The sequence below is a fragment of the Spodoptera frugiperda genome, chromosome 1, assembly GCF_023101765.2.
Source record: "Spodoptera frugiperda isolate SF20-4 chromosome 1, AGI-APGP_CSIRO_Sfru_2.0, whole genome shotgun sequence".
NCBI lineage: Eukaryota > Metazoa > Arthropoda > Insecta > Lepidoptera > Noctuidae > Spodoptera > Spodoptera frugiperda.
The window spans coordinates 8006338-8020325 of NC_064212.1; the positions used below are offsets into that span (position 1 = coordinate 8006338).

Below are 13988 nucleotides of genomic sequence, written 5' to 3' on the forward strand. Positions count from 1 at the left end.
GCCATAATGCATTATAGCCGTTCACCATATTTAATGCTCAAAGTTCTTCGCTCATAATCGTCGCATAGCGGCGCAGTAAGGGCAACGACAGGAGCGCATACTTTGACAGCATTATGATTGAATTATGCAACGTCGACATCTAACAGAGCGGCTGATACTATATTTTATATTGAAATATTTATAGACATCAGCTACGTGCCCCCAGTCACAAACGAGCATATTTCCCACGTCAATTTTGATTGCGGTATCATAGTGAACGATGACATTTGAGTACGTACTAATTTAACCCCACAAGAGCGGCTGCGAACCGGTGCGCTATCTGCACATAGATACAGACTCGTGTTTCCAACAGAGCAAATTTCTCCTTTTATTTCTAGGCAGGAAAGTCTATTTTTCAAGCAGCCGCTCCAAGGAGGTAATCACGCAATGTTGGCCTCTTAGCGCTGAGTAAACAAATCTTCGACATTGTATCTGTTCGCCTTAACTCTCTTTATTCAAAGGAACATTGTCAAGAGAAATGTACGATTATTGTAGTGTTTCTTATGGATTGCGTTACGAAAATATATAACTCGTCGACCATACGCTAAGGAGAGTTTCGCTATCTTTGATTTCATGTTGTTTATCAATTCGAACAGGCCAATAGACATATTCACTCTCGCGGGTCTAATCTACGTCTGCGCTCTTTACAAGATCCACGATTACCGTCAAGTTAATAAAGCGTGAGTTTGCACTAAGTGGGATATTGTCCAGTTTATAATGCAGTGCTTTGTTTGTTTATGTTGAATCAAATAGAATGTCAAAAACGGAGCAATGGTCCCCAAGACTCCATAGTTCGCACAATCAGCGCCTAACATCTCTTGCTGGGCACGGCTATAAATTTCAGCAATCATATAGTCGGTCATCTTTCTTTGTTATCATATTAAAGGGACGGCATTCCATCGACGTAATTATGCAAAAAGCTGGACCGTGGTCGCGGCGGCTGGCCTTTGACAACCGCATCATTATAGTTGACATAAACTAAGATTTATGCGATTGATTTCTTAATAAATATGAATTGTCTTCATCGAAATATAGGCATCTAATTATATACGTTTCAAAAAGTAAGTAGTGTTAATTTTCCAACGACTGATACAGCAAAATACCAAACTTAAATCAGGTATTCAATAAGTGCAAGTTCATTTTATATCAAACGTACCTTACACAAGTAAAGCAGGGACCGTCCCTCGAACAAGAGCAAACGAATGCGTAATTCGGTGAACAGTGGTTAAAATTAGCTGACGATGCGGGCGTCTTTATAGTCCTTAAATTGGCAAAAAATCGAGACAAGCTTCGACTGACACCGATCGCGGAGGCATCAGCGAAACAGGTGTTATCATAAACATACATTTTGCGATAAAAACAAAATAATTTTCATGAGTGGCCGGTAGGCGCGAACTGCCGTTCGTGTCGCCGACACAATGGCGATTTCATAGTTTTTTTTTGGTTCGTCGTCGGCGTAAAAGCCGACGATATTAAATTTAGTAAGCGGAGAGGTGTCCGAAATCTCACGCAGACGTGCGATCCGCCACACATATTTCCATCTGCACAAAAAGCGGAACTATAGCCATAAATATGTCCAAATAAACATTAGTCGACGACCGACTGAATAAGGTTTCGTAGGGTTCCGTTGGTATTGTACAACAAGTACAAAAGGTCTCGTTTCTTACTGAATATTAATTGAAACCCAATGTTCTGATAATTTACCCGCACCTCCCACACACTGAAATATTTTGTCTTACCTCGGTAACAAGATCTAAGAAAGCCTATAAACCATAAAACATATTTAAGTATATATCTTACTTTATTAAGTAAAATGTAGTTAACTTGAAGACAAAACTGAAAAGTAAAGAAGTCGAAATCTGAAAACGGTAATGATGAGGCATCTGTGTGATGCTTGCATTGTCCACGCTAACAACGCGGCCGGCGTGTGCGCAGTGTCGATGCGCGGTGCACGGGCGCATCGCGCTCTGTTGACAGCCGCGCCGCGCACCCGATAATATGTGTACATATGTAACATTAAACTGCACAAATAAACGAGACTTTCACACTACATGGGTTCAAGAACAAGTTTTTCCATAACACAAAAGACGACACTGAATAGTTATAGCTGCTTCGCGGCCTCGCCGCATAATCCAATAAAACAATCCGCGGAATGTACCGTCAGAACAATATGTGTCATTGCCTATTACAATGTTCGACGAGCACACTGCTCAGCAATAAACCTACTGCACTTGTATGTCGTTTATAATAATTTGCGCACGCTCCTTCTAGCTTTAATGCATGTGTGTAAAACTAACATTGTAAAACTACATAGAGAATATTGGTTTATTTTCCTCTTCTAATTCGGTTTGAGATTTTTCACTGATAACAATGGTTCCCAAAGAAAACTGTTTGACCACTTAAAAATAATACAACTTTCTAGCAGGTGTTTTATTGAACCTTTTTTCCTAGCTGTACAAATGAAATTGGCGACTGAATCTCAAAATATATGAATTTGATTCAATGGAAAGGCAAGCGGCTTCTTTCTGTTATTCCAAGGGCTACCACCGGGGCATTCGGCGGAGACATTTTTTATTATTTTTAATATTATGGCCGCATATTCGCGACTTCAGCCAAAATATTCTTCATATTTTTATGTGGACATATGATTAATATTAATGATATGATAAGCAGGTCGTGACGATGCTTGCAAATTACAACGTGATAACAGAACATAGAGGCAAGTTACTTACATTTACTTACGTATTCAAATGTACTTTGGCACAGTCTGTGATTATTTAATTATTTGTCACATACTTTCTACTCATTTGAATAGACACCCATATTAATAAAGAGATATGTACGAGTACTTATAAATAGCTATTTGCTAACTCTCCGTCTCTATCTACATATGCGTTCTTGTAATTAAAGCTGTGGAGTCTGTGCATGGGACAAAATAGGAGGGGTTTCTATTCAGAGGATAAGAATCCTACTCATTGCTTGTAAGGAAAACTATGTGCCGATTTTAAAATGCATTTAGAATTTTGTCACTGCATAACATCAAAACTGCTAGACGGATGCGGATAAAATTGGGAACGCAAATAGATTACGAATTCATATATATTTTTTTTTAATAAAAGCACATTTATAAACTTAGTATTTATAATAAGTTATTACAGTGCAAAGTAAGAACGGATAGCCCTGTTGCATCCACTATGCAAGCCGGTAACACATGTAGTAGTCGGCTCTGCACCTCGGCGACACCTTTACCAGACTTTACCATAATTGTCTATACGTACTCACGTACTTATTGTTCAAAAGGCGATAATAATACACTCTAATAAATACAATTTAACATTGTATTCATACCATTTCTGATATCGTATTTTTAAATGTCATTTGGACACTTGGGACCGTGCTGTTAATTATACGTGACGGAATTGGTGGATGGCCAGTGTATGTTTAGTTTAAGGATATACAGCTGTCTTATGTTTTAACTTAGATCATCTTAACTTTATGATTTACCTTAACTTTATAACATTTTTGGTTATATTCCTTAAAGGGTTTGCGGGTGATTTGAAGTCTTAACGTAACCGAAGTAATTCCAGGAAAAATTGAGAATTTTTAAGTTAAAAAGGTCAATAACATTTTAGCTGAGTAGAATCCAGGGTTTGCTGAAGAGTAGTCTCGCAAATGGTCGCGAGAATAATTAATTTTATGCAGTTAACTGAACGGGACAACAAACATAAACAGATACGTTTTCTACTATCCACGTGGAATAAAAAATCATTACGCAGTTATGTAGCGAGTCAAGTGTGTCTGTTACTTATTAAGGAAGCCAGGAGTAATTAACCAAAGGACTGCGCGAGCAACACGAACACGTCAATGAATTAGAAATAGGTACTTTGTTCGCTGTATCTAAGTTGGTCGCCATGATTTGTCTCCATTATTTATTTAATCTTTTATTTTCATTCACACGCTCCGTCGATGTTCGCCCTTTCCTTTTGTCCAACATAAGTTTCTATTGTAAGACCTGTCATTGTTCCGCTACTGCCACGAAATAGCACGAAATGCTTTTTAAAGGCTCTCGTTTCTGTTCACAAGGAAAATGTCAGATTGCTTTTCAGATCACGCAATGGTGTCGGAATTTCGTATGAGTAACAGTAAATATTTGCATGTATGCGATGTGCTGATTTACCTAGATCTGTTGTAAGTTATTACAAGTGATGTGGTTCAGCCACATTATCAGTGAAAATGTTGATTCGCGTAGTTATGCAAGTTGATAAGAAGGATCCCGATACACCCGTTCCTGAAATTAAATATACACGCATTGACAGGATGTGATCATGTCCAATACTTACAATCATGAAAAAGCCCTCAAGTGAAATACTTACAAGATGTTCTGCCAAAAAAGGACAATTAACGAGATCAATTAACGATTTCTGTGTCGAAGTATTTTCACGGTAGTTCCTTGAATAAAGACGAGCCTCCTCAGAAACAACTCTCGAGCTGTGAGGAGATTCCGGCCGACTGGTGGATTCGAGTGAGATGACTGGTTAATTGCCTTGTACGCAGTGCACGTACCGCCGCTGACATGTCACAAGACGTCTGCCACCGGCAGCGGCGATCCCTCAACGAATTCCAATCGGGAAGAGCGAAAAAGACACGAGCCGAGCATGCGCGGATAAAAAGTAGCGGAGCGGGCGCAGCGCCGCGGGAGGCACCGAGCGCGCCCCGCTCACCGCCGCCCCACGTCGCCGCCGCCGCGCTCCTAATGCGCAACTGAATCACGCGATTAAATCGTTCACTACTATGCGATACATCCCATCTTGCCAGGAGTCATTCATGTTTAGCACAACTCCTTTTTATAGGTACCTTTTAAGTAAGTATATGATAATAAGAATCAACAGAAGCGCTCGGCCAAACGTTTACCTGGCCTAAGTACATCCCTTCATGTCTAGCTGCAGCGTTGCACTAAAACTGCTACTTACCTACATTGAAACCAATTTGCAAACAAAAGCAGGCGTAGCCATTTACGAGCATACGTCATCTTCAAAGTAGACAGGTATGTGTTTGATGCGAAATGTCCTAGTTCCCAGTATTGTTTCGGTCGATTTAAAGAATCGGCGGCAAAAGGCCGGCCGGCAGGCGCGCGTCGCGACTCACAAAAACAAAGCCGTCTGGTGCGGGGACGTAGCGCAGCTACCGCCATCAAACATTCACAAATTTTGCGATTGAGCATCGGAGAGACATGCCGCCACTGCCACCTCAATCGCTTTCTTTCTGATTGCTAAATGGTGCATTCCTACCATAAACAGGTACTTGCTTAATAGTAGCCCAAAAACAAAGCATGATTTTAGAAAAAGAGAAAGGTATTGTGAATATATTGAGATTTCCGTGTTGGTGGTTAAACAGCTATGTATCTGCATAGGTATAAGTTTTGAGGAATAAAGTAATCGTGTGATCGCGGGAGTCGCGCGCGCACCGCCAGCATAGCAATGGGCAGCGTCTGCCGACGCCAGCGTCATACGAATGATGCGATATAACGGATCGACCCGATTATTTCTGTCCATTTCACGACTGTTTAATAGCAATGTTAAACTCGGCGAAAGCAAACATACACGCCCTGTTTATCGAATATTTTACGATCTTCACCGGATTCATTTTAAAATGCTAAGCTTTGTGGAAGCGGCTGAAAGATTGTTGGAATCAAACGCATGTTACTAGTTTCACTATTTCAGATATTTATATTACAGTTAGTCATTTACCATTCTGATTTACCTGCATGTATGTTTATTCAGACGCAGGTGTTTATAATACACGGATACTTTATTTCAAATAAGATTTACTGTTCACGAAATAATTTGGCGTTGAAACATCTGGACGAGTTTATCTAACTCTTTCGTTGAAGTAACATTTTCGATATACAAATTTTGATACCGACTTCGGGGAATTCTTATAACGCTTATTTTTATGCTTATGTATTGTACGTCAAGCCTTTTATTCTCAAGAGGTAGCAGAGATGCACATTACATATTACTACGGCACGTAATGCAGCTATTCAATGTACACCAATATTTCACCATTTGTGTTATAAGTTCCATGTAATACACAATTCCAGACTCTGTGCTACCACTGAAAAATTTTCGAAAAACCGACGGAAAAAGCCCAGTAACGCTTTGCTCGACCGATCGAACCCAAGACCCCCAGTCCCACCAGCGTCTTTCATGTGTATTATGTGGTAGATAAATAAAAAGGAATCCATCTCGGTTTGTGACGTAACAGCGTAGAGCATAATTCTGTTTTCCCTCAACAGCATGTGATCAAAGAGATAGCGGGCTTGTTTGTAAACTTTGATAGATCAACGTGCATAAATAACAATGTAATTATAATTGGGGTACTAATGTGGTTTTTGTGTTAGTGACACCGTCTCGCTTCCGTTCAGGTGACGAGCCCGATAACATCTACTTGTACATAACTCTGCCTACACCGTTTGTCACTCTGTTCGTGTTATATTTTAATACATTATAATATATCTAAGTTAATTGCTGTTGTTGCCGAACATTGTTTTAGTTTTTGTGTTAGATTATTAATTTTAAAGTTCATGATAATGATTGCAGTTTTAATTAATAGATGTCTAATGACTAACTGCCGCATTGGGTTGGGTACATATACTTAATAATATACTTAAACTATTCCTTAGTAATGATTTTGTTCCCAAAACAAATGGTAAGGACTGGTTTGAGTAACTATTATTTAAATGACTCTGATTACAGCGCTAATTCATCTAAAAAGCCTTTCGTCATTATCAACACCAGCAGCCCGTGGCAGTCTAAACTCAGATGGAGCCCAGTAGTGCAGATGCCTGATCTGGAGTAGCGGACTACCTTGCGTAGGAACAGGGTGGTTTTTTGTTAGTAAAAGTCTGACACTACCTGTCACCTCGCCCATGACGGGAGAAGCCATTAGATGATTTTCCCTCCTTAAAAAAAGGCCACTGCTGACTAACTACAAGCTTCGTCTATACAAGCAAGAGTATTAGCTATCCATACTTAGCAAGACGGTAGGAGATCGCAGTTTAAAAGATTAAGGTAAATACTCTTATAAAGGAATTTGTAATCAACCATTTAACAAGACCATCATACATATATGGTAAAGTAAACTACACCTACTCAAAACAGTATACTCACTTAATTAGCAAAATAGATACTTAATTAGCTATAATACCTATGCTAATTTAGACTAAACCATCCAATATTAATGCAGGAACTTGTCCATAAAGATGACAATCAGAGACACGTATGATAATAGCAGCATAAATCCATTGTGGCCGTAATAATACATAATTATCATCGCGATAGATTATGAGACCGTTCTGATTAAATTTTATGAATAATTTTACTTTTGCTCCGGAAATCCTAACAATTGTCTGTCGTCCGTTTCACAATCGCTCCTTTTGTTGTTTTCCTGATATTATTAAAAAATATGCAAATCGATCGCAACGCGACAGGATGTTCATTTTATTTTGTAATAATGTCGATGTATTTGCATGTAAATGAGCCCGGTATCCGCGGATGTTACAATTACTAAATTGTAAATGTGCATCGTCATAGTTGTAAACAAACTGCATTCCAAATTATACCTGACGTGTATTGTTCTCTTCCGTCCCAGCCGTTTATTAGAATTTATTATCGACGACAAAAATTAAAGAGGTTTATTTCACCATAAAACAGCAACAAAAAGAAAATAGTAGAGAAATAAAATTTAATAGATACCATCTGGGGGCACGGTAGTGCCCCATAAGACGAGCCAAGCGAAGCGCAAGCGCAAGGGCACTACCTACCTTTTCTCGAAGCGCTTCGTCGTATTTTTGAACCTTCATAACTTGAGTTTGGGTTATACCAGATAAACAAAATTTTCTGGATATAATGTCAGTGGTAGACTTAATAAACCTCTAAAGTTTCAATTGCATAGCTCTTATACTTTAGATTTTATTGATATCTAAAATACCCCGATTTCGTCACTCACTCACTCACTCACTGATGATCAACAAAATTCTTAAGGTACTTCCTGAAGTCCTAGAAAACTGAAATTTGGTATGTAAGCTAGTATTAGTACCCAAACAACAAAAAAATCCTAAAACTTGGAACTTTTACCCCCAACCCCTTAAACTAGGGGTGAAAGTTTGTTCGAGATTTCCGCAACTTTTGACGCTAGAGGTCTGAATGCGGCCGCGGAGGGGTAAAAATCTGAAATAGGGAAACTTAATTAAAACCTACAAAAAGAAATGAAATCCCACAAAAACATTTCATGTTAAATGTTGCCAAGACGAGACCATATTGCCTGCACTGTCAAAAAGTAATCAGATCTAGTGTGGAGCCAAGTTTGTAGGCGTACAAACCTTGGACGTAACTGGTGAGTTGGCCGCACGGAAAGAGTTTAGAAGATTGAATAGATTTTTAAGCTCAAGCCCATATGACGAATAGCAAAAAGTCCGTGCGGCCGACTCGCCAGTTACGTCCAAGGTTTGCACGCCTACAAACTTGGCTCCACACTAGATCTGATTACTTTTTGACAGTGCAGGCAATATGGTCTCGTCTTGGCAACATTTAACATGAAATGTTTTTGTGGGATTCTAATTACTTTGCAAGGTTAAACAAAGATTAAATAACTATAAAATTAAATTATACGAACTTCGTATAAAACGGTGTATTATTATTTGTATTTGCATAATTCAAACGTTAGGTGTATTCGTAACAGATTGTAAAATGAATGAGCGACCTGCGATGTCGCTACCGACTAAGAGATGGCGTTAGTAGTACATGAGTAAATCTGCTCGCAGTTATTTTGGTTTGAACTATAACTGTACTTGCCGACGAAGGTTATGTTTGTTGATAAATTATTTATTTGTTATTTTAGTGTAGTCTCATTAGGTAACAGGTTTCATAGGTTATTTTTTGCGAATTAATTTGTGATTTTGTTTAACAGGAAATGTTGAAATATTTCCGCTTGTTGATGTAGGGATATTATGAAAAGTTGAGTGTTATCTGTTTTGATTTTGATGAGTGCGGTGCAAGTAGTGCAGTGTTGCAGAGCGCATCGTTCAAGGCGGGAGGTCAGCGCGACAGGCTGCACCGCACGCCCCCGGCCCGCCCCACGCCCCCGCCGCGCGCCCCCGCGCCCCGCTCTCAAGACCTCACTTGTTTTGATGTAAGGTGTCCACTGGCCACTATGCAAAACTCATGGCTTGCGAGAGAGGTGGCAAGTTCGCCGTCCTTGTCGCTATGCTGAGGTGAGATTGTAAACTTTTGGATGTAGTTAGTGTACAATAAGTACTTTAAGATTTAACGCCTTATTATTTAATTAATACCATGTTATAGTAATAATGTATATCACTTTATGAGATGCACATAAATTATCTATTTAACTTATCGTTTGATGTTCAGGCATCGATAAGAAAAAGAAAAATTTCATGCCTTTTTTTAGGAATTAGTTTTCAATTTGCACGCAGTGTATAACAGGTTTTGTAAGAACAGTTAGCCACTTATTGCCATTTATTTTGGAACGAAAAATCTAAGAAGCGTACTTATAGCTTGCTGAAACAAAGTTACATTCAATTTGGTGTTAATAGGAAACATCAAGATATACATTATAGTTCAAGAATTATCACAACATACATATCCCGTTGCTCTAAATTGGTTTTCCATTTTTTTTATTTAATATAACTTGCCACGAGTAGTCGTACTTTACTTCAAGGGAGATCTGAAAATAAATATAAAATTGTATTAAAATGTCCTCTTATTTACCATTTGTCCGATGTGTTGCCTACTATTAAAAGGCATGGCATGAGAAATTCACAAACTGTGACATGGTGAATCACAATGTATAGGTAATCAAGTTTTAGTAAGCTTAAATGACACACACACATTGCGCAAGGACCAAACTTAACACTATTGAATTAAAACGAGAAAGTGAACATAAAGAAAATTGAGCCCATATTTATAACACTACACAAAGTAGACATGAAGTTAGATGATCTCAGAGATATGAAAAAAGATTGAAGAAGAATTCCTCAAAACGTATTTTATTAACAAGAAGATATAATTACTACCGTACTCAGAGACATGTAATGATTACTTAAACTATTCTATAGTAAGGATCTTGTGCCGAAAACAATTGTTAAGCACTGAGTCACCATTAAATGACTCTGAGAACGGCGGTTTGACATATATCAAAAAGTTAATTCTCACGTACTGACATAAAGAAAAATTCTAGGAACGGAGAGCTTTCAAAAAGTACGACCAAGCAACTCAAAAATTTTCTTATAGCATCATGAGTTAACCAACCATTTGCAAACTTAGATAACTGATAAGAAGCCATTTCCGAGAAATTTGCTGAACGAACTTCAAAACTTAGCTGTAGCATCATGAGTAAAAACTTAGATGGTTTATACCCATTTCCGAGAAAATGCTGAACGAATTTGGACGAAATGTCACACAATGAAGAATGACATAAACTACTTTCTATTTGGTAAAGGAAAATATTGTGAAGAAACTTGGATTTTAAATTTTGACTTAATTCCAGAAAATTGTACAGTTTACCAACATAAACGAAGTCGCAGGCGCAGCTTAGTCTGCGGATTGCCTAGCGAGTTACCGAGGCTCCGGCTCGAAAAGCAGGAGTAAGAACGGGGTGGTTTTTAGTCAGTAAGAGTCTATCACTCCCTCTCGCCTTGCCTAACGCGGGAGAAGTCATTGGCTGATTTCCTACCTTGATTGATTTAAAAAAAAGGCAGAGCTTAGTGAACCAGTACCTACTTTCGAGCAAAACGCAGCAAACATGAACAGCATGGTGGTTAAAGCAAAAGAAGTCCAGGACGTGATGTTTGTATAGAAACCATGAACGACCCGGCACGCGTACCTTTTTGCTATTGTTACGGTTTCGAAATTTCCAAATTTTATCCAGAAGTAAAATAACCGTATTATTAAAACCGTTACCAGTGACGTGATCTGCCTTTGTATTTATCGGTTTATCTGCCTGTACGGACGAAGTACGGACAGCGAACCATTCCATCACGTTTGTTTTCTACATTACTTACTTAGACGGATTCTATGCCCAAGTACTGAGAGCCTCCAGTATAACTGTTATCTCGATAGTGTTATTACTCGATTTAAATCTGCGGATTTTCTTTTCTGCGAATTGTTGGTAGGTAGGTAATTTTAGCCGTGACTGGATTATTTGGTGGATAAAAATTGTGATTGGAATGGCTAGCGTTACCGTTAAATCCTAAAGTAAGTTAAATCCGGAAAGAGAATGATAGATAGATGAATTGTTTGATGACGTCTGCTCCCAGACAAATGACGATTGACTAAATTATGTCAATCTCATATCAATTGAACACACAGACTTTTCTATTGACTCATACGACTAGCGTACAAATGATTAGAGAAATAAAGCGAGCTAAGAGAGAACAGAAAAGGAGATCATATTTCGCAGATCCTGACTTGAAATGACAGAACTTTAATATGTGCACACCTGTCTACCATAGTGTAAAAAATAAAAGAAAAGTGGTTTTATATTTTACGTAATAGACGGAACCAATTGACACTTGACCGGCTTATGAGTTAACCACAACCTTAAGTGTAAGTAGGTAATCTTATTTAGCCAAGACGGTACCTCTACCTACTTAGTATTATAATATATGTAGTCTACTCATACCCTGTAGGTAGCTACTTAAATGATTAGGTACGGCAACCTGCTGAGTTGCTTAATGGACTTTTATTTTTAAATTTCTATTAGCAAGTGCTTTTACGGAAGGCTGATTGCTAGTAGTACCTTATTACTTTAATACCAATCATATTTGGCTACTGCAATCAACTTCATTGGTTAAAATCGCCGCTATTGTGTTTGTCTAATCGGGTTTTCCTATATTAAAAATTTCCTATAATATCTCTTATTGTATTTATTCAACAATTTCACCTTGGGGAAATACAGGTGTAACATATTCTGTTGCCTATTGATCTGAGAACATCAACAACGATCTTTACGCTTTCACAAACGAAGACAAGATTTATATTAGATGCCTCACAAAACTCTTCAAAAGAATGAATGCCGTAAAATACCGCAAAGCATTCGTACAAAGAACACCATAAACGTATCATGTCCGTCCCATAAACACATGTGGCCATGGTATAAGTATTGTAATGACATTTAAAGAATGAATTAAATATTTACACGACACGACATTGTATTGTTTTATCAGTCAGAGCGGAACTTGATTGTCACCGCGAAATCCTGGAACGGCCTACAACAAAACCTGTTTTACAACAAAAAAATGAGTTAATTGATTTCGTTAGTTTAGTCATACTAATTTGCTGTTTAATATTAAACAACCTCCATATACGTGCCGACGTTGCAGATGGCCGGTAACTACTTGTTTTACATCAGGGAAATTTTATGGTTTTGACTGCGTTTTGTTAAGCCGACCGCTCGTATTGAATATTTTCCTTTACAGCTACATACATTCTTGTATTTGTAATGAAAACAGTTTCATGTTGGGGCAAACAAATACCTACATGGGGCCAGATTAATAAAAGTATCAATGTGACTTTTCCATGGTAAATGTGCTCTTTATGTTTGTTTAGATATCGCAGACGTACAATGAAAGAAAATTGATGTTTTCCTTGTCTACTGATGCGGATTACCTAGCGGGTTTAGCGGGGCTCCGGCTTGAAAAGCAGGAGTAGGCACGGGGTGGTTTTTAGTCAGGAAGAATCTGACACTCCCTCTCGCCTTGAGAAGTCATTGGATGATTTTATCCCTCAAAAAAACTGATAACTGAAAATGCTTATTTTGCTAATGTTTATTTTAAGTCTATGAAACCTAGACTATATTTTTAAATATAATCATCCGAAGTTGAGAAAGTGTAAAGATTGATGCCCATTGCCTGAGAAGAGGTCTTCATTCAGCAGTGGGACAATTACAGATTGATAACGAGAACACTTATCAGGAATATTATATAATATACCGTTCACTTCAGTACAAAATATGGCAATATGGATTTCGTCGTATGGCAAATGTCTTACAGACATACGTTTGTAAGACATTTCTGTTATTCATACTTTAGATAGGTATATTTGGCCATCGATGTCATTGACGAGGTGGCCGAGAGGTTAAGGCGTTGGACTGCTAATCCAATGTGCTCTGCACGCGTGGGTTCGAATCCCATCCTCGTCGAGAATAATATTTTGCACAAGTACTCAAAAGGTAGTGTAATTTTTTTGGACATTTTTTTATTTGATTATTTATAGAAATAAATGTTTCAACGTTTTACAATTAGGATTTAAGTTTAAGGGGTAGATAATAATAAATGTAGAGACTTAGAGACATTAAATGATGACTTAAACTATTCCTTAGTAGTGATTTTGTGTCGAAAACAATTGCTGCTAAGTACTGGGATTAGTATAAGTCTGAATACAGCGGTTTATTAAAATGATTGCTGACAACTTAGCAAATTAAAATTACTCACTCAGCAAAATTTGCAGTTGGAGCTTTTACCTAATGCAATCCAATATGATAGTACAAACCTGTGGAGCTAAAATTAACTTGGAGAAAATCTCCGAGCACATGATAATCTTCAAGGAATAAAACATTATGATTTTTAACTAATTCGTACCGTATTTCTTATGAAGATATCTAAATTACGTATGTTATTTACTAATTAGTGTAGTACATATGAATTTATAAAGCAGAGGTTACAGACTTACAAAATGTAAAAAATATGAATTCGTTTCACCATCTATGCAGCCCAGTTTTTGTTAAAGATTTTAATATTTAATTCAAGTACACTCGATTTATGATCGCGGTGGGAATATCTATAGACTATGTTCAACAGTAATTTAATAAACAAGAAAAGCCAGTGGAGAATTGTTAGTTTTTACTAAAGCGGAGAACGGCGCGCGCGCACTGCT

General features: G+C 37.9%; 1 non-coding gene across 1 annotated transcript; it reads left to right on the forward strand.

Annotated features, from left to right (window-relative positions):
- The first annotated feature begins 13172 nt into the window (after positions 1-13172).
- On the forward strand, positions 13173-13254 carry Trnas-gcu (transfer RNA serine (anticodon GCU)). The gene has a single exon. It is a non-coding gene; the product is annotated as a tRNA-Ser (tRNA).
- Positions 13255-13988: the final 734 nt, after the last annotated feature.